Source organism: Ambystoma mexicanum, chromosome 7q (assembly GCF_040938575.1).
Source record: "Ambystoma mexicanum isolate Mex_15411 chromosome 7q, UKY_AmexF1_1, whole genome shotgun sequence".
NCBI lineage: Eukaryota > Metazoa > Chordata > Amphibia > Caudata > Ambystomatidae > Ambystoma > Ambystoma mexicanum.
Genome location: NC_090941.1, coordinates 485,699,224 through 485,720,034, shown reverse-complemented (window position 1 = coordinate 485,720,034; position 20,811 = coordinate 485,699,224). Strand labels below are relative to the sequence as shown.

The window sequence follows — 20,811 nt, the reverse complement described above, 5'->3', positions numbered from 1 at the left end:
TGGACAGCCATGTATAATCGATCCTGGAGTGCGACTAATGCGCATGGGAGTAAAATGTATATTTATTTATTTATTTATTTATTTATTTATTCACATTTGTTGAGCGCACAACAGACCGAAGGCATCGTGGCGCTAGTTACAGAGTTGCTTGCTTAGTTACATACAGTTCAAGTAGATATACTTTTTTGCAGATGTGCCAGAGCAGCAGGAGTACATGAAATCGTGTTTAGTTGAATAGGGCAGTTTTAAGCTTTTTTCGGAAGGAGAATAGAGATGTGTCAGCTCTGAGGTCAGTAGGAAGGGAATTCCAGAGTTTAGGTGCGAGGAAAGGGAAGCCTATACCTCCTGCTTTGGTTCTGTTGATGCGAGGTATTGCTAGTTGGTTCGTGTATTGTGCTCTTCTAGGTCTTGTGGATTGGTATCTACCTATCGTGTCAGATAAATAGGAGGGAGCTGTGAGGTTGATGCATTTATGGGTGGTTGTTAGAATTTTGAAGGAGATACGGTCTTTGACTGGGAGCCAATGAGCTGCTATTCTGGCTTGTGTGATGTGTTCTCTTTTAGGTATGCTGAGGGCTGCTCTGAGAGCGTTGTTTTGAGTGGTTTGGAGCCTAGATAAGTTTTTTTGGGAGGTTCCGGCTAGGAGCGCATTACAATATATCCCTCCCTATCTCCCTGCATTTCCCTTCATGTGTCCACTAACGCTAGTTCTTGGAATTTCCGCTTAAGGTCCCCTGAGGAGCGCACAGGAGACCACTGTGGGTTCGTGCTCCTGTCTTTGGAGGGGTCCCAGGTTAGGTTGAAGTCCCCCGTTAAGATGACCGGAGATCTTGCAAAGTTATCTAATCGTGTGAGTGCTTTAAGTATGTAGGCGTCTTGGCCTGTGGTTGGTGCGTAAAGGATCGCAATCTGTAATGCTAGTGTGTAAAATGCAAGCCAGAATAACATGGCGTTGATGCGCAGCCATTTTGAATACTCGTCTACCATTGCAGTAATAAGTTCTGCGTTCCGTGGGCCTCACAGAATGAACAAGTAGCAGGGAAAACAGAGCAAGGTCACATAGATATTTTGCAAACGGACTGACTACAGAGTATAGTTATTGTACTGTCCAGTGAAGGACACATACAGAATGGGAGTTGGAGCGCGCTGCAGCTGCACGATAAGGGGTCTGGGAATGCATGCAAGTAGAGAAGCGCTGGGTTTTTCCACTTTCAACTGGATTTCTCCACCCTTTGTCTCTTCGACTTGTGGTCTGCCTTTTCGGCCGAGGGCAGAACGCAATTTGGAAGGGGGGTGCCCCATAAAGGAGAGGGCATCATGGAAAGATGGTCGTTGGATGTTGAACCCCGGGTGTTGCAGTCTCGCTGATAGGGAGGACGCTCCGCTTCACACCCCGTTGACCATAGCAACCTCTTTGCCTACCTGCTGAGGGACTAAGCAGTGTTGTTTGGTGGCCAAGATGAAGTTTTCTGCTGCTTCCTGGATAACTGTGATGACATTTATATTCTAATCTATCCGCATATAAATAAATGTTTGTATGTGTTAGTGTTCTATTTGTTTATTATTAGCTATATAATAAGAATAAACAGCCCATATTGAGCCATTTTTTATAACCTTATATGGTGTGTGTGTATCTCTTCTGCTAGTCTGAGTCCAATTATTTTTTATTGCGAGAAGGAGCTGGGGAGACATAAGTGTTGGTGTTCTTCCCTTATAGCCAAATAGACGCAATACATCGTGTAGGCCTCTCCTCTCCTTTCCAGTGCAACTGCCATGTACCTCCCCTAAGTGTCCTTCTCCGTTCCCTTTTCGGTTAAATCAAGCCCGTCCTTCAAAGCTACGAAGACCCCCACCACCCTTTTTTGCTGGATTGTGTGGCCTGAAGGATTCTCCTATAACCCCAGAATTTAACCCTATGCATGTCCAGTGTCTGTATGTGGGTCTCTTGCAAGGTTATTATGTGTGGTTGCTCCCTTCTCAGGAATCTCTCCACCTTTTTCCTTTTGATCGGGGAAATAAGACCGTAAACGTTTAGTGATATCACCTTTAGTTGATCCGGCCTTGCCATATTTGGTTCCATGAGTTATTATTGTCTGAACGGATGGCCCGGCTCTCCCGGGAGCACCCCCCCACCCCCCTCTGCTGTCGTGGTCGGTCAAACTCTTCCTCTAACTGCTGTATCTGGATCTCCTTACCCCTAACCCACTCTCCCCTCCTCCCCCCTTCCCCTTGCTGGGTGGGTCCAGCTGGCCCTCAGCCCCCCTCGTTTTGTGGTCACGAGAGCTAGACCATAGTAAATGCCCAGCTTTTCCCCACACAGGATATCCCACTCCCATTCCAACACTCCGTTCCCTCCCCTCCCTCCCGCAAGAATATAGTTTCTTGTCTGCTACTTATCGCTCCAGCACAAAATTAATTTTATTGTGCGCCCTCCAAGGCATGCAATAGCTGTAGGGCCGAGCCTCGATGTAAGATGATTTGCTGCTCTCGTCCGGGTACCCCGGTTTGTTGGGGTCTTTGTTAGGTGGCTAGCTCCCAAGATGGGGTTGTTTTCCCCCTTTCTTTGGTCTTCTGGACTCTACCGCTGTCCATTCCCATGGCCTCTGGGCGTTAGGTTGGCTGGGTAGCAGGGGGCGTGGTGCTTGACCTTCTTCTTCGATACCAAGTATAGCTGCGCCTTGTTCACATGTGGTTACTTTATGGTGCTTTCCCTGCCAGCTGAAGCTCAGCGCGAATGGGTGCCACCACCTATATCGAACTTGTTGGGTTCTCAGATGGGCCAGAACTGGGCCCATGCGCCTTCTTCTATTAAGGATAGTTTGGGATAGATCTTGGTATCAATAGATGTCCGCCTCGTTGTAGGTGACTTGGTTTGCCTTTCTGGCCTTCTCCAGAATTTGTTCCTTTAGGGAGTAGCTGTGGAGAGCCACAAGGGCATCTCTTGGTCTCGCCCCCAGTTCCAGGCGTTTCGAGCCCACTCTGTGGATTCTGTCAAATTGGATTTCCGCGCTGTGCCCGGCCTCCAACAGGTCCCCGAAGATGGACCGCATGACTTGCGTTAGATCTTTGTCTTGGGTGTCCTCTGGCAAGCATTTCACCCGTAAGTTGGATCGCCTGGACCTATTTTCCAGGTTTTCAGCCCTTAGCTCAAGGTTGTGGGTGGCCACTGCCAGGGTCTCCAATACGGTGTCAGCCTTCCTGGTGTCTTCTGTTAGTTCTTGGATGGCCCTCTCGTTGGTCTCCAATCTTTCCTCGATCTTATTGATGTCTCTCCTTATTTCTGGTATTCCACCGGCCAGATCTTCTCTTAATGCGTCGAATTGTTTTTGCCCCGCATTGTTGATTTTCTCTACTATCTCTCCCAATAGGCCTTTGAGTGAAGCGTGTGTCACCGGCCTCTCCTGGTCTTCCTGCGTGCTGGTGCCTTTTCTCTCTTTCATCAGACTGGCACCATCGTCCATACTGTCCAGAAACTCACTCACCTCTTCAGGTGATTGGAAGAACATGGCCTTGCCCTGGTGCCCCACTCATAGATGTGCCGGGAACAGCACAGTGTATTTGCATCCTTTTGCATGTAGCCTTTTTTTCACTGCTATAAATGTCTTCCTTTCTGCTTGAACTTTGTTGGAAAAATCTGGGACGATCCGGATCTGATCACCTCCGTAACTGAGGGTGCCTAGTTCTCTGGAGCGTGCAGCCTCGATCACGGTAATTAAGTCGTCTGCAATAATCTGCCTGGTTGGCGCTCTGGTACCGGTGGGTGGCCATTTGGTATACGGTGCCCCCTTTCTACCACAAAGGAGGACGAGAAACCTGTTGCCCCTAGCACCTCGCCGAGCATTGTTTCCACCCATTGTTCCATAGGCCTCTTGTCCATAGCCTCTGGCACCCCTAGGATCCTGAGATTGTTTTTTCGGGATCTGGATTCCAGATTGTCATGTTTCTCCTGCAGTTCTTTGACTGCTTTCTTACGTTGTACTAGTTCCTCTACAGATGATGCTGATCCATCTTCAACCGTGGATAGACGCTGTTCTGCCTCATCCAGCCAGTCGCCATGTCTGTTCAACTTGACCTGCATGTTGTCAACTTTGCAGGTGAGCGTGTCAAGTTTCCTATCCAGAGAGATAATCCCCGATTGTAACTGTGTTAGGATCCCTTTTATATCTCTCAAGGTGTCAGAGGATGGCTCGGACCGTGGATCCATCTCCTCCTCCACCTCCTTTTGTCTTCTGGTCATTTGTTTTGACTGGGACGGTTTGGCCAAGGGGTCCCTGGATTGGGTTCTGTCGCTTTTCCTCATCCTCTTGCAGCACTGGAAGTTAGCCGAAGGGCCACGGGTCTTACGTCCCCTGTCTGGCACACACCCCTCACCCCTGCGGCCATGACAGGGGTAAGGGCTCCAACTAGGCGCTTGATTTATCACTAGTCCATGGGCTCACTGATGTTCCTTGGGCCTTTCGTCTCACATTAGAGCCAAATAAGTGCCTCCAGCAGTCTAGGCCTGGATGCCGCTGGTTGGACCAGACCGCCACCAGCAGGATGCATCGTTAATCCCCCAGATTTCAACTTAGTCAGTGCATCCATGGTTGTGTGGTACGTCCAGAGGTGCTCCGGGCGTCCTGCAGCGACGTCAAGTCCCCGGGGTAGGTAGATCGGTATACGTCCTGCTTGGATGGAGGCCACTCCTCCCCCACAGATTCTGATTACACAGTGCTCCTCCAAGTCCCCCTCTCAGCAGTGGGAGCCAACTTCCTTGAGGCACCACCACCAATCCAGCTGCCTCCACCTGTGTTCATATATATGAGGACTTAGATGGCCTTGGTCCTTCGTGATCCACCTATGGGCCATGTTATCTGAGCCCCATCTGTCCCCTTACCAGGTGAGTCAGAGATGTGTCCACTACATGGGTTGGGAGGGGGGGCACACCAACCTCCTACTCCTCCTCAGTTGTGTGCCCCAGCTGTATTATTCCTCAGAAGTCTGCAGCCCAATGACCGGCAGTACGCCAGCAGATCCCAGTGTGCCACAACGATACCGGAGCAATGTGCACTATCCCCACCGCAGGCAGAGCAAGGGTGTCCAACACCTCAACACAGCCCGGGCAGAGGAGGGGCCGACGTGGCTTCCCGCTACATGCACTGCTCGTCCCTCAATTTGGGTTTCCTTCACCTGGAGACGGCCACCGATTCTTCTCGAGCCGCAGCTCACTTCCTCGAGCGTGGGCTCACAGACCCCCCACCGCCGAGGTCCCGTCAGGCGTCCCTCCCTCACACTCTGTAGCCGACACCGGTACAGAGGGGCATCCGCAGTAGTTACAGCGAGTGAGGGAGGAACTCCGAAAGGCTGCTCACTTCAGGTGTTTCCACTGTAGGGGCCGGATGACCAAGACCTTTGTGGTTAAACTCCTCACACCGGCCCCGCTGCTGCGGCCCTCCTGAGGCCTCTCTGCTGCGGGCTCTGCAGGAGGCCAGGCCGTCGCCACTGCTTCTTCAAGGACCCAGGGCCGAGCAAAACTTTGCAAACTGGCTCCCTTCAATCCCAGGGTTGCCCGCACAAGCTTTGCAGGGTAAACCGTGTAATGATGGGCAGTATAAATGAAGGATAGTCGGTGGGTCATTCAGAAGCTCACAGAAGAGCAGCTATTTTGGCGCAGCTCTCGAGCGCCCACCACAACAATATGGCTTTGACCATATATACAAGCCTGGAGCGGACAACCCCACGGATTTCTTGTCAAGACACCCAAGAGCTGCCACAGAGTCCGAAATAGCAGAGTCACATGAGGCAGAAGAACACATCTGCTCCATGTGGATACAGCGAAGCCCAAGGCGGTAAGCATACCAGAGCTAATTGAAGCCCCAAATGACGGCCCATGTTGCACCCTGACGAAGAAAGCCATCCTGGGATGGGCGTGGAAGAAGTTCCTCCAACACAACCACAACCGCACTGCGCAGCAAGAGAATTCCTAACGGGCATCTTCACTATATGCAATGAACTATCGATCACAGAGGAAGGCCTCATCCTAAGGGGGGGTCCGCAATGTGATCCCCTCGTCCCTAAAAGGGAGGATAATTGAACTGGCACAAGAACGACACCAGGGCATGGTGCGCGCAAAAGCCATAATCAATGACTGTGTATGGTTCTGCCACATTGACTCCAAAATATAAGACGTGGTCACAACTTGCCTCCTGTGCCTATCCACTGGAGCCCTGCCAAAGCACAAACCCATCCAAAACGCACCGAGAAGCACATCCCAATGGGAATCGGTGTGTGCCGACTTCTGTAGAGTACAAGAGGTTACCTAACGCCTAGTCATCATCGACGAGCATTCTCGCTACCCAGAGGTTGAGATTGTTTGCTCTACAGCAGCGGAAGTTGTCATACTGGCGCTGGAAGAATGTTTGCAACCCACTGACTGCCAAAGCAGCTGAGGAGTGACAGCGGACCACCTTTCCAGGGGCTGAGCTTGCCAAATACATGGAAGATCTCCAGATCGCACACCACCTCATCATGCCAAGATGGCCCCAAGCAAACAGGGATGTCGAACGATTCATGAAGACACTGAACAAAGTCCTCAGAATTGCAACGTCCCAATCGGCCCCGTGGGAACTAGAACTGTTCAGATTCCTCCACAATTATCGACTAACACCCCACACAACCCCAGCCGACATCATGTTTCGGCCATGCTACGATCCTCCATATCGCACAACAGCCGGAACAAAGCCAAGTCGATAGACAAAAGTGAAACACGTGAAAAGAGAAGGAAGATGAATGAACACATGAGTCGCAAGAGACGAGCCAGGAAGTCATACACCAAAGCTGGGGACCAAGTGCTAGTACTCCGGAACCCATCAAGGTCAAAGCTAGCAAGTACTTTTGAGACCGAACCCTGGACATTGCTGTGATGGAAAGGAACCATGGTTACAGCAAGTAAGAACGGGAAGCTGCTCACCCAGAACGCCTCATGGTTTAAGCAAGTCCCTAAGACACTGTGGAAAGAAAGTAGTGACTTGAGAAGGGACGACAGTGATGAAGGAGAACCAACAACAAGGGAGCTAGTACAACTGGAGAGTTGGCACCAAACTGGTGATCCTCATGACAGGGGACATCCCGACAAAGACAAGGGGAAGGTGAGAACCCCGATTCCGACCCTAGTGGCAACCCAGGACATGGAGTGACCGAACAGCAGCCATCCAGCCCTCCTCCGAGCCTGACCAGACGGCAGCACAGCTGAAACCACCTGAGAACAGCTGTGAGGCTGCTGGACAAGTTAAGTGACTATGTGCGCGAGTAAAGACTTGAATGATATACCATGTGTAGAATGTAATTTGTTGTTTCATGGGGACGAGGAATGTTCTGTCTACGTCACCATGTCTACTTGGTGACGCATGATAAACGCTGCAACGTTCTCCATGCTGGAGGACAGTCGTGGGCAAAGCAATGCAGGAGTATGATGCATTTTTCAGCGCGCTGCGGTTGGCGCGCACAGCGGCCTGGCCACCCCCCCCAGTCATACACAAGCAGGAGCGCCGACACCATTATAACAGTGACAAGAAATGCTTCTCAATTACAACACTTCAGGAGAGCAGGAGATAAAGTAAGAGATGATCCCGACCTGGTACAGTGCCCAGAAGAGAGGAAAGCATTGAGCGAAGAAAGTCAGGAAACAGGGGAAAGACAAGATCGGGAGCAGCATGTTGAGCAATAAAGATAAGGAAGAGAGATAGAGGCCTTGTAGATGGGTTGAAGAAATGTAGTTATATACTTTTGAGAGAGGTGTAGTCGAGACCATGTGTGCAGAGGCGTAGAGAGGGTTGGGCCTGAGCTGGCAAGGCACACCCAAAATCTGTAAATGCTCACTCAACAGCGCTGTGTGGGCATTTACAGATGTTAATGTCACCAGGCTGGCCCAACTACATTAGCTTCAGGCCCCCCTTGTTAGATAATCCTGGCTACACCTCTGCATGTGTGAGAGGGAGGGCGGAGGCTGGAATAACTAGGCTGGCCCAACTGCATTAGCTTCAGGCCCCCCTTGTTAGATAATCCTGGCTACACCTCTGCATGTGTGAGAGGGAGGGCGGAGGCTGGAATAAGGGAGAGGATAGGAAGGGACCGGACGTAGAGGCAGTCGAAGATAGAAAGAATGAAGATTCCCCATGCTAATAGCGCAGGGAGCTCTTGATTCTATTAAAGACAAGGAGGCGAGCATTATTTTCTACTCTCCAGCAGTTTCAACAAACATAACTTTGTAAACTTTCAATTTAAATCTTTACTTATTTTTTTTTTTCCAAACAAACTTCAAATCCCATCAATCCTGTAGTCCCCTAGTCTCTGGCCATGTGACCTAGTCCTTCCTGTTCCTCTGTCCTTCCTCTTCTTTGACTGCGTGAACTGTCATCTCTCTTTAACTGCGCACCCAACTGCTGAACTTGTGCTGAACTTCCTGCTTTGTGCTGGCTTGATTTCTCACATACGAACTTGCGAGTTTGTTCCAGGCGACCTGATCTGAGTAGGGCTTTCAGCTGTTCTTTTGCTCATCCCTAAGGTCAATAAGAAACAAAATTGTGTATGTTAGGGCGGGAATACACACCCTATTCAGGAAGAAATAGCCATGTTAATTATCAACAGTACTTCACATCCTTTATTTCATCATTGCATTCATTGTGTATTCGGGATGGGAATTTAATGCTCGCCTCCTTGTCTTTAATAGAATGAAGAACTCCCTGCGCTATTAGCAGGGGGAATCTTCATTCTATGTCAAGACGGAGGCGAGCATTAAGCTTGTTCAAAGCTTCTTACTACTACTTCTGCTATTGCATTAATAGGTCGGTAGTAAAACGTTCTGAATGTCGTATCTCTAGCCCAGTCTGTGGCTTTCATGATGTCTTATAACGTTGCGCCTAGTCCTAGTGCTTTCGAGGCCATCGCTCCTCTAACTGAGTGTGCTCCGAATCTTGTCATGTCTACGCCTGCTAAGCTCATGATGTTTCTGACCCAACGTGCTATTGTGGCCGTTGCTACTCCTCTGTGTGGCTTTCTGCGCGCAATTAATAACTGAGTTGTCCCTGCCGTTCTTAGTTCGGCTGTTTTATTTTCGTATTCCTTTATACATGCCGCTACACACCATTTCGGGTGCTCTTGCATGTACGGGTACGTGATAGTGCTAGAGTCAGTATTAGTTCTTCTGGCTAAGCTGAACGTCACGCCTTCCGGTCCGTACGTTCTCCTATTCACTTCTAAGACTCTCACATCTGCTACTCTCCTGCATGACACCATGCATAATAGCATGACCAGTTTTTCGGACAGCTGTCCTAGGGACAAATACTTGTTATCGGGCCAGTCCGCAAATAGTTTCAATACTACTGCTATGTCCCATAAAGATTCATATCTTGGCTGCGGTGGTTTCCTGAATCTTATTCCTCTTAGTAGCCGTATTACTGCTACGTTTTCTCCCACCGGTACTCCTTCCACGGGTAGGTGACCTGCTGAGATCGCAGATCTGTATACCCCTATTGTTCTGTATGCCTTGCCGTCCTGGAGGAGTTCTGCTAGGAAATTCAAGATCTCAACTAGAGGGGCAGAAACGGGATGAATATTTCTCCTTCTGCACCACATCGGCCACTTGTTGCAAGCTACGTCGTAGCTCCTTCGAGTTGATGGAGCCCACGACTCGGCGATGAGGCTTGCAGCCTGTGACGAAATACCCGGGAGATTCCAGCGTCTCCTGCTATCCTGCACGCCATCAATGGCAGTGTCCCCTTCACTCTCAGAGGGTGCGATGACCCAGCTGGGTCCGTGAGGAGGCGTTCTCCTTGGGCAAGATTCTCTGGTAATCTCCCAATAGCTCCATGAGTACTGGGAACCATACTTGTGATTTCCAGATCGGAGCCACTACTATCAGGTTCGCTGTCTCTCTGCGTACCTTTGCTAGCACTCGGTTCATCATTATGAATGGGGGAAAAGCGTAGAGTGTCTGCTCCCTCCAATCTTGTAGGAAAGCGTACACTCCGGCTGCTGCTGGGTCCAATCTCCAACTGAAGAACCTGTTACGCTCACCTGGCTCCCACAGTGGCGTCAATCTGGACTGGACTGCTGCGGTCTCCACCAATATGACGTGTAGGGCCGAGATGACGGACTAGACTGGCCCACCTAGCTTCGTTTGCTTGGCCCTTAGGAATACTCTTCTGCAAGTAGAGAAAGGGAATTAACCACCCGTGGAGTTGAGCGTAAATCCCCCCACCCCACTGTTCTCCCCACTGATCACCTTGGATGTTCCCTCTTATAGTCTCACCTGATGATTTGAAAAGATGAGCTCTCCATCCTGCATTGAGCGCAGGGGCGCGTAGATAACCAGTTGCTTCACTGGCTCGAAGGAATTGGTGAGTTCCAGGACAATATTGACTCTGATATTCCCGGCAAGACGCCGTAAGTATGTAGTTCGTAAGAGTTCAAATGCCTGGCTTTCACTCTTGTCCGATTCCTTGCAGGTTGCAGCTTGACCCTACTGAAGAGTTCCTTGTGGCAAGCGGTAATGTTCTGGTAAGGATTTGTATTATCCAACACAGTTCGATAAAATAATGTCCATATGTAACCTGTTGCTTTCTCCCTTATTCAGGCGCTGAGAGAAAGTATGAAGTCTCAGGGAATAATGCCTCTGGCGGTAAAATCAGGTAAGTCTTTTGTGGTGAGGAGGGTTCCCCTTGTTAGTCCCTTGTTTCACCTTGCTGTCCTTTTGTTTCCCCTTAGGGGCCGGGGTTCGGTTAGGATGCAGTGGAAGCTGCGCCGACCCGTGAAGAATAGTACCCCCGGTGGTAAAATCAGGTAAGTCTATCGGTGGTATTCCTCTGTGTATTCCCTTGGCTCACCTTGCTATTCTTGTCTTCTCCTTAGGTGCCGGAGTGTGGCGGTAACATGCAGGAGGATGCGGTGAAATGTGAAGATGCTGCGAAGGCCGGTGAGTTCAGCGCGGCGCTGCAGCAGGCGAGGCGACGCGCATAAAATAACTTCTTTCTTCCAGCTCGAAGGCACGATGGATCAGGAATTCAGGTAAGGATCAAAGGTATTGCTCTTGTTCTAAACTTTTCTCCTTTCTCCCTTTTTCTAGGAGCTCCAAACTCGAGGCGGGCGTGGCATATGACTGGATGCAGACTTGCAGGCACGGTGAGCGTTACGCTGCTGGATGCAGAATAACGCGAAGCGTGTGTTGCTCTTCGGGCGTGGCTTAAATAGCCGCCAAAGTAGTGCCAGGTAAGTATTCCTCCCCAGCCCCACCCGAGTAAAAAAAATAGTCCCTAGGTAAAATAGTCCCTTCTAAGCCTCGTTTGGCTTGGAGCTCTTGCAGCATGGTCTGCATCAGGTAAGTTTGCAACATGGTCTGCATCAGGTAAGTTTTAATCTATGAGCCTGGCGCCTATGGCACCAGGACTGACCCTCCATATGAGCCTGGACTGCACCCAAATAGCCCCTAGCGGGGGTTGTTGGGCTTGCTTGGGATAACTTGATGCCTGCTTCCGGGGTTGCTGGACTTGGTCTGGGCTCCCGGGGGTAGGCATCATGACAGAATCTTTCTGAGCGTTCAGCCTGGACGCAAACAGATCTGTGTATATTGGGCCCCAGATCTTTTCCAGTTTCTGAAAAATCATCCGGTCCAGCATCCAGTCGGTGGAGTCTGAGAGATGTCTGGAGTTCCAGTCCGCTACTACATTCAACGAACCTGGTGAGTATTCAGCTACTACCGAGATCCCTGATTCTAGGCAGGAATGCCAGAAATCCTTGGCTATTTCCGCCAGTAATTTGGATCTTGTTCCTCCTAAATGGTTGATGTATTTGACTGCCGAAATGTTGTCCATTTTCAGCAGAATACAGGAGTTCACTTTCCCTTTCGTAAATGCCCTGATCGCAAAGGATCCGGCTAGTAACTCCAGGCAGTTTATGTGTAATTGGAGTTCCGATGCGCTCCATCTCCCTCCTGTCTGGAGATCCCCGCAACGGGCTCCCCAGCCTGCTCTGCTGGCATCTGACTCTATTATCAAGTCTGGGCGGTCGCCGAAGATGGCTCCCTCGGTAGTGTAATGGCCCTGGGAAAATTGCTTGTATTGATGCCGCTAGTAAGCCTACTACTCTCGCTATGGTGCGGAGTGATGTGCTCGTTTTGCTGAAACATGCCCTTATTTCTCTCTTTATGTCTCTGATCTTTTTGTTTGGGAGTTCCAATGTCGCCGACTTGGTGTTTATAACAAACCCCAGGAATTCTATCCTCCTCGCCGGAGTCATCTCCGACTTCTCTCGGTTCACTAGGAAACCTAACGAGGTTAAGAGGTATACTACCCAGTCGGTCTGGTAGACTAGGGTCTCTCTGCTGTCGGCCCTCAGTAGGATGTCGTCTAGATATATAATCATGCAAATTCCTTTTCCTCTTATCGCTGCGGCTACAGGCTTCATCACTTTCGTGAATGCCCATGGCGCCGAGGAGAGCCTGAATGGCATCGTTGCGAACTGCCATAATTGCCTGTCCCAGTCGAATGCTAGGAACGGACAGAAATCCCTCTGTACAGGAATCGTAAGATAAGCGTCTTTCAAGTCTATCCTCGCCAGCCAGTCGTTCTGTCTGAGCGTATCTCTGAGCTGGTGGATTCCTTCCATTTTGAAGTGGTTGTAGGCCACCCAGCTGTTCATGTCTTAGATTTATTACTGGTCTCACTTTGTCTTTCCGGTGAACCAGGAACATGTTGCTCACAAATCTTGGCGGCGTTATGCATGGTTCGATCGCCCGTTTCTCTGCTAGGCTTCGCAATTCTGTGTCTAGCAGCTCTTTCTCGGTCAGTGTCGTGACTACGGGGCGCAGCGCTTGGTCCTGAACGGGAGTCTCTGTGAATTCTATACACATGCCTTTTACTGTTTGAAGGACCCAAGCGTCGCTGGAAAGCGAGCGCCAGTTTTCCCAGAATATAGCTGTCCTCCCCCCTACTGGCGGATATGTAAATTCTCACCTGTGGGGAAGTTTTGTCCTCTTCCCTGTCCTCTGCCCCGTCTTCCTCTAGGGAAGCGGCCTCTTGGGGGAAAAAAGGTATCAGGCTGCCTGGATTCCCAGTATTGGTTTCTGTTGTTCTGAGGCCTTCTAGATGCTTGGTATCGACCGGTCGAGCGACCTCTGTAGCGACCGGTCCCGCCAAAAACTCTCCCTGGGAAAATCTTCTTCATCAAAGCCTGTGCTTTCTCCAGGGAGGTCTAGGTCCCTACGAACCTCCCCATCTCCTTACCAAATGTCTCTCTGAACAACAGGCCCTGAGCTGCCTCGCCGGCTTCGTATGACGACAGGTCTCCTAGTTTACGGTCAATTTTCAAAAGGAGGCCTCTCCTGTGCTCCGATGAAATCGCGCAGTTTGCGTTTCCTAGTATACATACGGCTCGTTGGGCCCAGTTCGCTAGGACTCCTGGGTCTACCTCCTCGCCTCTATCTCTGGCTCGCTCGGCTAGGTCCATTATCTTGGCTAGAGGAGCTGCTAGGTCGAGGAGTTTTTCTTGGCAATTTCTCCAGGAGCGGTCTATGCCATTCCTTGGGTCCCTGTTCGATTTGGAGACGAACGACAACATTTTAGGGTCCAATTCCGGGGCTTCCGCGACCTTGCCTGGCAGGTCTGGTCTTGGGCATTCAGCCCTCAGTCTTTGTCTGACCTTTTTCGAGAGCTTTCCTCAATCTCTGCGTCATGTATTTCGCCACTCCCGGCGATGGTACCCACTCCGAGGATCTCGGATTCCTGATTTCTTCCAGTTGGAACATATCTGCCGTTTCATCTTCTTCTAAGTGGTGGAGTTTTTGTTGCCTTTTCTTAGGCAGAGGCTGGCTCCCCTCATCCCCTTCATTATCTGCATCCGCTTGAGTGGATGTGGGGGATATCGGCGGTTCCTCGTCTGGGAAGCCTTCTGGGGGTTCCACCTCTGTACAACCCATATTGTCTTCCCCTGGGTAGGGGGTCCGGAGGCTCGGCACCTGAGAATCTTTCATGAACGCTTCCTTTAGTCTGGGGAACGCGTCCGTAGCCTCTAGGGCCCCTGTACCCGCCCCTGTCGTTTGGCCTGGGGGGTCAGAAGAGTCTTTGCTCTTCCGGGCCCTGTTACACCCCATAGGGTCGTTAAACGTTACCCTTGTGGATGCGCTTTCTTCCTGCTTGGTGCAATCTTCCTTCTGGCTCAGGAATAGCTCTATGGTATCTAGCCTTTCTTGTAAAGGCCGCAATCCTTGGGCCACTGCCTCTGTCAGTGAATCTCCCAGCACTTCTTTGAAGCTATAGGCTAGGTCTTCTTGGTAGACTGCCTCCTGCTCCTCTTCGCTCCACTCGAAGTTTGACAGTGTTCTGGCCGGTGCCTGAATCAATACCCGTCTAGGTGTAGTGGCGCGTCCACTGATTCACTTTGCTTGAGGCTGCACCTTCCTTATAGAGCATGTATGTTTGCAGGATATATATTTCAGATTATGACTGGTAATACTCTCTAATCGTGCGGCTCCGCTGTCTAAAGTCCCGCCCCCGCGCAGGAAGGATTGGTTGCTAAGCGCGCTGTGCCTCCTATTGGCGTATTCGCTGCACGTGGCCGCCTTCGTGAGAGGTGGGGGTTGTTCCTCTGCTTGGCCCGCAGGAAGTCTCCCGCCTGCGTAGAGCTCCACCCTTCCAAGGGTGGGGGCTGCGTACTTGCGCTCTTCTAGGGGGTTCGGCAGGCCCCCGAGGTGTCGTGCATTACGACACGGGGCCTCCGAATCTGTCTACTGCTTTAAATACTAAATCACCAACGCTCGTGCGCTCTACTATACATGTTTATTCTATCACTGTCTACGGTGTACAATTCCATATACGTTAATGACATAAAACACGTTCTGTTAAGGCAGTTAAGCGAACATTATGGAGCTAACATAAACTGGTACTTATCTTGTGGAGAGCAGGAAAAGAAGAGGAAGGACAGAGGAACAGGAAGGACTAGGTCACATGACCAGAGACTAGGGGACTACAGGATTGATGGGATTTGAAGTTTGTTTTAAAAAATAAAAAAAAAGAAAAGATTTTCATTGAAAGTTTACAAAGTTATATTTGTTGAAACTGCTCGAGAGTAGAAAATAAAGAAGATGAAAGGAAGCTTAATGCTCGCCTCCGTCTTGACATAGAATAAAGACGGTGGTTGCCGTTACATTTGGCTGCGTTCCTCATTTCGTGTGGCGTCCTTTCCCGATACACAGTGGCAACCATCTAAATCACGTCCTGTTTTTGAAACTCTAAAAATTATCGCTCCTTGGTCTGTAAACCCAGTCTGGTACATTCACATTAAAAGTAAAATTAAAACCTGCATAACAAAGCTATGCTTTAAACGCGGCATTTCTGAGTCACTTCATATGTCGAAAACATATCGCTTGTTTTTCAGCTGCCAGCCTTTGCACTCTCAGTTCCCTACTTGCTCCAGCGAAGACTTCCTGCGTATCCCCTTTGGCAGGACTTCTGGTGGTGCCCTGGGAGGAGCCTATGTTGCTGAGAGAGCTGGATGCAGCTGCCAGCGGGGGTGGGGCGGTGTAGGCATGTGTGCCTTGTGTGTATTGCGTGCCGTGCTAGCCAATACGCCAGTGCCTCCCCCTCGCCATGACACTGAGATCGCCAAGAAGTGATCACTGCGAGGGGATACCCAGAGGTAGCGTGCACTGGGGCTGCTGATAGACTGTGACGGTAGAGCCGCATCGAACACCGTGCAGTCTGTCGATAAATGCACGGGGCAGAGGATCACACAGGAAAACCCGCAGAGAGAGCGAGGACTAAACGGGAGCTCCTAGGCAATTCCAGGTAACGTAACAAAGACCAAAAGTGGGTGGCGCTAGTAGAAACAATAGGTTAAATGTCCCAGTTAAAGTAGGTGACGGTTTAATCAAAACGGATCACGCGGAAGTAGAAACCTGACCTCCTTTCCTATCTCAATTACGTCTTTACTAATGGAAGCACACACTCTTTTAAATGCAATTTTAATTTGACCTCCATGAACAGTAATCAGTATGTCGCGGTCGTATTGGTCGAATCTGACCATCGGCTCGCCTCAGCTGATCTATTGTTATTCTATAGACCTCGAAGATGGATTTTTTTGTTTGAAGCTTTGGATTACCGGTGAGCGTTACAAGAAGCAAACGGTGCAGGAAGCTGTCAATTTCTGCGACAACGTGTCCTCACGAACAGAACTCGGGCTCGGCTCCAGTATTTATCATCTAGGTGAGTCATGGGTGCTACTAGGGCAGGGTGGAGTGTCCTGAGAATTAGGCTTCCAAACATGCACAATTCACAGGACAGATTATGTTTCCATGCGGATGCTGAAGTTACTCAAACAGCACGAGCTTAATGGAAGTCAGTATCAGGCTTAGCCATGACAGCTTCTGGCAGGGCAGTCTTCCCCACTAGTTTAGTTTGACTACACCGGACAGAATCATTCGGCTTAAGAAGGAGCCATGCAGACAGGTATTGTAAGTAGGGGAGTGAAGAGGTCCGTTCTCGCCCACCTAGCCTCTACTGCAGATTGGCCTTTTAAAAGGGGTAAACATTTCAATTTCCAAGCTACTAGCCAGCCATAAAAAGTCACTTGTCGCCTCAATTTATACAAACACACAGCTCATCATTTTAGTTGCCAATTATCACTAAGTATGCAGTTATCACTAGCCAAAGGTACATACACGTTTTGCATCCTGTTTAGTGTGATCAAAGTAGAGCCATTGTATTTAAAAATAAAACATTTTTTATTACAGTTTATTACAAACCTTTTTAAAAATAAGGAAGCATGAAAAAGAAGAAAGCCTTCCCATTTGTTCTTAATACATTAGTCTTTATCATAGGAATACGAAGAGGTTTATCACGAAAATGTTTATTCATCTTTAGTTCTTTCTCCATTTTGTGGGCCTTAGCCCAGCATCCTTTTGTTCATTTGCTCCAAATAAAAAGTGAATACAAATGTTACTTGGTTATTTGAGCCTTCCAACATTGCACACCACCATTCCTCGCTATTCCAGGCCGATCTTTTTGCGATCTCGGGCCCAAGATATCTTGTTCTTAGTGTTTGCATTGAAGGGCAATGTAGAACTGTGATGCTAGAAATGCATCGGAGGGACAGGTCCTCCGTATCCTTGTCCTTTACTGCTTTTTATTGTGTTTTCCACGCAGGAGTTCATGTGGGAGTCCTGGCGGTGCAGCTCTCTCTCTTAGTTTGGTGAACAGACCCATGGGATACCCTTATGGCACCCATGGGTAGGGGTGCAACCCTGTGCCCCTAGTGTATGTTTTTGGGCACCTGTGTGTGGCCCACAGAGCAGGGTACGGGCTGGTGGCAGCTACTTGCTGAATTGACTGGTGCCCTGAGCGTCCTCCATTTTGGGATGCCCAGGCCCTGTCATTGGAATCAGTAGATTCCTGATGGAGACAAAATGGCCCCCATGGCCTCTTGCCTTCCATCGCCTATTATCTTGATCTTCCCGAAGTCCCGGGAAGCCCTGCCTCTGTCCCTTCCCCCAGGCTGGCTGTTGGGTGGAAGTTCCATATATGGTAGTGTGGGGGAGCCTTCCCAACGACCGTATGTTGTGGTTACGCCTGTGGGTGGGACCTGGGTGAGTGGAGTGTGTGACAAATACGCATTCTATGTTGTGGGTGTCTAGTATCTGGTGGTTATGATATGATATGGTATTTGTAACGCGCCTATACACAAGTGTTTCAAGGCATGACGAGGCAGGGAGGGGGAACAAAGGGAAGACAGACAACGATCCTACTAGGCCAGGTGTCATTCAGATCGTGCAAGTGCATGGGTAGAGGGCAAGGGAAAAGTGCAAGGGGAGAGGGGAAAGTACAGTACAGGGGTAGTAGAATGAAGATAAATAATAAGGGCCAGCTGGTGGCAAGTGCAAGGTAAGTGCAGACAAGTGCTGGGAAGGGGGGACTGTAGGGATACAGAGACATTCCCGCAGTGCAGAGGTTGCCGGGAAGGCAGTGCAAGGGGAGAGTGGCTGGGCCAAGGACCGAGATCGGTGAGAGTGGCCCAGTTGCAGATTCAGTGCAATTTCACACAATTTCACACAATGACTGAGACAGCCCTGCCCGAAACCGGTATGAATGCAGTATGAAGTGTTGAATGGCTCAGTACTTGTCCCAATACACATAACTTGTTGTGAGTGTCTGGAGAGAAGTGAATGGCCTGAATGCACTGTGTGCCTGATTGGTTGCCTGCATGAATGCCCTTCGTAGTGATTGGATGCTTAAGTGTGACCCAGTGGAATGAATGGGAGATCAACAGTATATCTGGGGACCTCTCACTGCTAGGAATCGTGTTCAGAGCTGAAGTCCAAACTACGAAGAGTAACTGGAGTGAAACTGATGCTTGACCTTGAAGCCCTGCTGGAAGAGAAGAATTGCTGTTGCTCTCCTTCACAATCTGAAAGCTGCTGTGTCTCCAAGGACTGACTCAGAGAGGACCTGGTCAGGCGCCCTCTTCCCAAGCTACGAGAGACCATCGTGCACAAGCTGACCTTTGCCAAAGCTCTTTGGTAGACAGACCTTGGACAGGCTACCGACCCGATACGGGGACTGCTGCGGAACTCCAAAGAGAAGCACCCAGACTGTTGTCCGCCACTGTTGACGACCGCCATCGCCGACCGGAGCTCCTGTGCTCCCGATTGCCTAAGAACTTCATTGATCCAAGGACGCTCTCGTCCCCATCGTCGCCGCTGTATCCTGCTAGAGAAGGCCTGATCGTCGACACGCTGAGGAACATCCGCCGGTGGGTTTCCTGCCACCCAAAGACCCCAGAGATGCCGACAACTCGATGCCCTTGCTGGGCCACAGTTCTTCAAACTCTTTGCGGTCCAGAACTATCGACACTGAGGACGTTTACGCTTCCCCGTCAACGATCACCGCTAGGAACGACACAGCCACTTCAACGTCGTAGCTCGACCTGTTCTCCGTCGGACGTTCGACCCGTGACTCCTGCCTTAAAGGGAGGGCACTCAAGAAGGGCGTTGATTCCCCGACGAGGAACGCTACAACGCCAAGGTACTTTGGGGTTGTAGAACTATTGGAAAGTCTAGTGTGAACAATATATGGACTGGGCTTTTGATACATCTTTGCTTTATAGGTTGTCCAGATGGGGGGATCTCCACACAGAACTGTGTCTAGGTATCCGGGCCAGTATTCTGCCAATTGTTCAACCGTCTTGCTTTCCTTCCTCTCTCAACTGCTGGTTTCCTCTTTATTCTGATCTGTGTGTCATTCTAACTGGATGCACTTTAAAGAGATCTAATAACGTTAGTGGTACCACTTTAGAACTGTATATATTTACCACTGCTGATTTTCAGAGTACAAAGTGAGTTATCGTGATATTGTATATACCTTTGAATATTATATAAAGACTGTGTTGTAACCGATACAGTGTGTGGACATTCCTTTGTGGGTGCTTGGGGACTACACTGTACTTAAGAACCAGCCTGCATCACCTCCTGAGAAGCTAGGCCTTGATTGCTCGACCACGTCTACCAATAATAGAGAATCTTGGCAGGGTCCTCTGTGCCTCTCCTCTACCATATAGAGAGTGGAAGTACAGACACCCCCCTCCGGTGTCTTTACAAGAACTATATGTTTTAACGTTTCATCTGCATTCATGCAGAGTCTGCAGCTGCTGTCATTGTGCGAACTTTTTTCTCTCAAGTTTTTTATCTCTTTCATTTTGAAAACTGTTCAATGGGAACTTCATAAAGATGGCGCTCGGGTGTTTGCTCGGAAACCTTTGTAGGTATTTTGCCAGCTTGTTGTATGCTCTGGCTTCTGGTTCCTCCAACTGCATACATCTATGCCGTCTTCTCTGGGTGATAGTTTCAATCCATAGTTTTTTCTTTACTGCATTCGAGTTCTGTTGTAACATCTCTCTAGTGGTATTTAATTTCATGAGGATATATTCACAGCTCTTTTTCCAACTGCCTAGTATTGTTTCTGTTGTGTCTGATTCAGAGTTCAGGATCTTACTATCCATACCAATCTTACAGAAGATTATCCATACCAATCACTTTCCTAAATAATATCAACGTATTCCAGATGATTCTTGCGTTGATAGAAACAAGACCAAGCTCGTACCAAATGCATGTGGTTGGGGTTCCTGGGGGTAGTTGTAGGATTTATGTTCACAACTTGCCCATATCATATATGAGCATCCTAACATTGCTTCAGCGCCATGAATTAGAGCTGGCACCACTTCAGTTGTGTAAAAGTTCACAGTCGCCTTTAGAGTAAATTTTCCATACTTTCTGTTAATCATTGCACCTTGTGCATTTAATTGTTTGCACTTCGTTTTAATTTTCCAAGTCATTGGCGCATTGTTGATGCTGGAGTTTCACTATTCCCAGGTATTGTGCTTGAGTTACACTTTTTAATGGTTCTTTACCAAGCTTCCTGTGAATTGTTTTTTGGGGAATTCCCTTTCTGCCCTTTCAGATTTTTGATCTCAAAGATCTCTGTTTTTGCAGCGTTGATCTTTAAGCCATTATTGGAGATGTAGTTCTGTAGTGCCGTTAGTTTATGCTGTAGCCTCACTGGGGTGAAGTCCAAAAGGACGATGTCCTCAGCGTACAGCATCCAACTCAGTTGATTTCCATTTTTCTTCGGAGGGAAAGATTGACCTCCACTCACAGAACTTCCAATATCGGCTATAAAAAAGTTTAACAAGATCGAGCCCAGCGGGTGCCCTAGCTTTATTTACCCCACGAGATGTTCTTATTGGGGCTGATAATGTTCCATTTTGAGCAAGGCGCAGTCTGATCTCAGTGTT

General features: G+C 49.3%; 1 protein-coding gene across 3 annotated transcripts in view; it reads left to right on the top strand.

Moving 5' to 3' along the window:
- The window catches only part of TRIM13 (tripartite motif containing 13), a 510,415-nt gene that overhangs the window by 392,760 nt on the left and 96,844 nt on the right, over positions 1-20,811 (top strand). Inside the window, exon 1 of one of the 3 annotated variants that reach the window (XM_069639815.1) lies at positions 15,411-15,815. The exons of 1 other annotated variant lie outside the window; for it this stretch is intronic. The gene's annotated coding sequence lies outside the window, so the exon portion shown is untranslated. Of the gene's footprint in view, positions 1-15,410; positions 15,816-15,860; positions 16,233-20,811 lie in introns of those variants that run through there. One more of the 3 variants, XM_069639816.1, reaches the window with a different exon arrangement.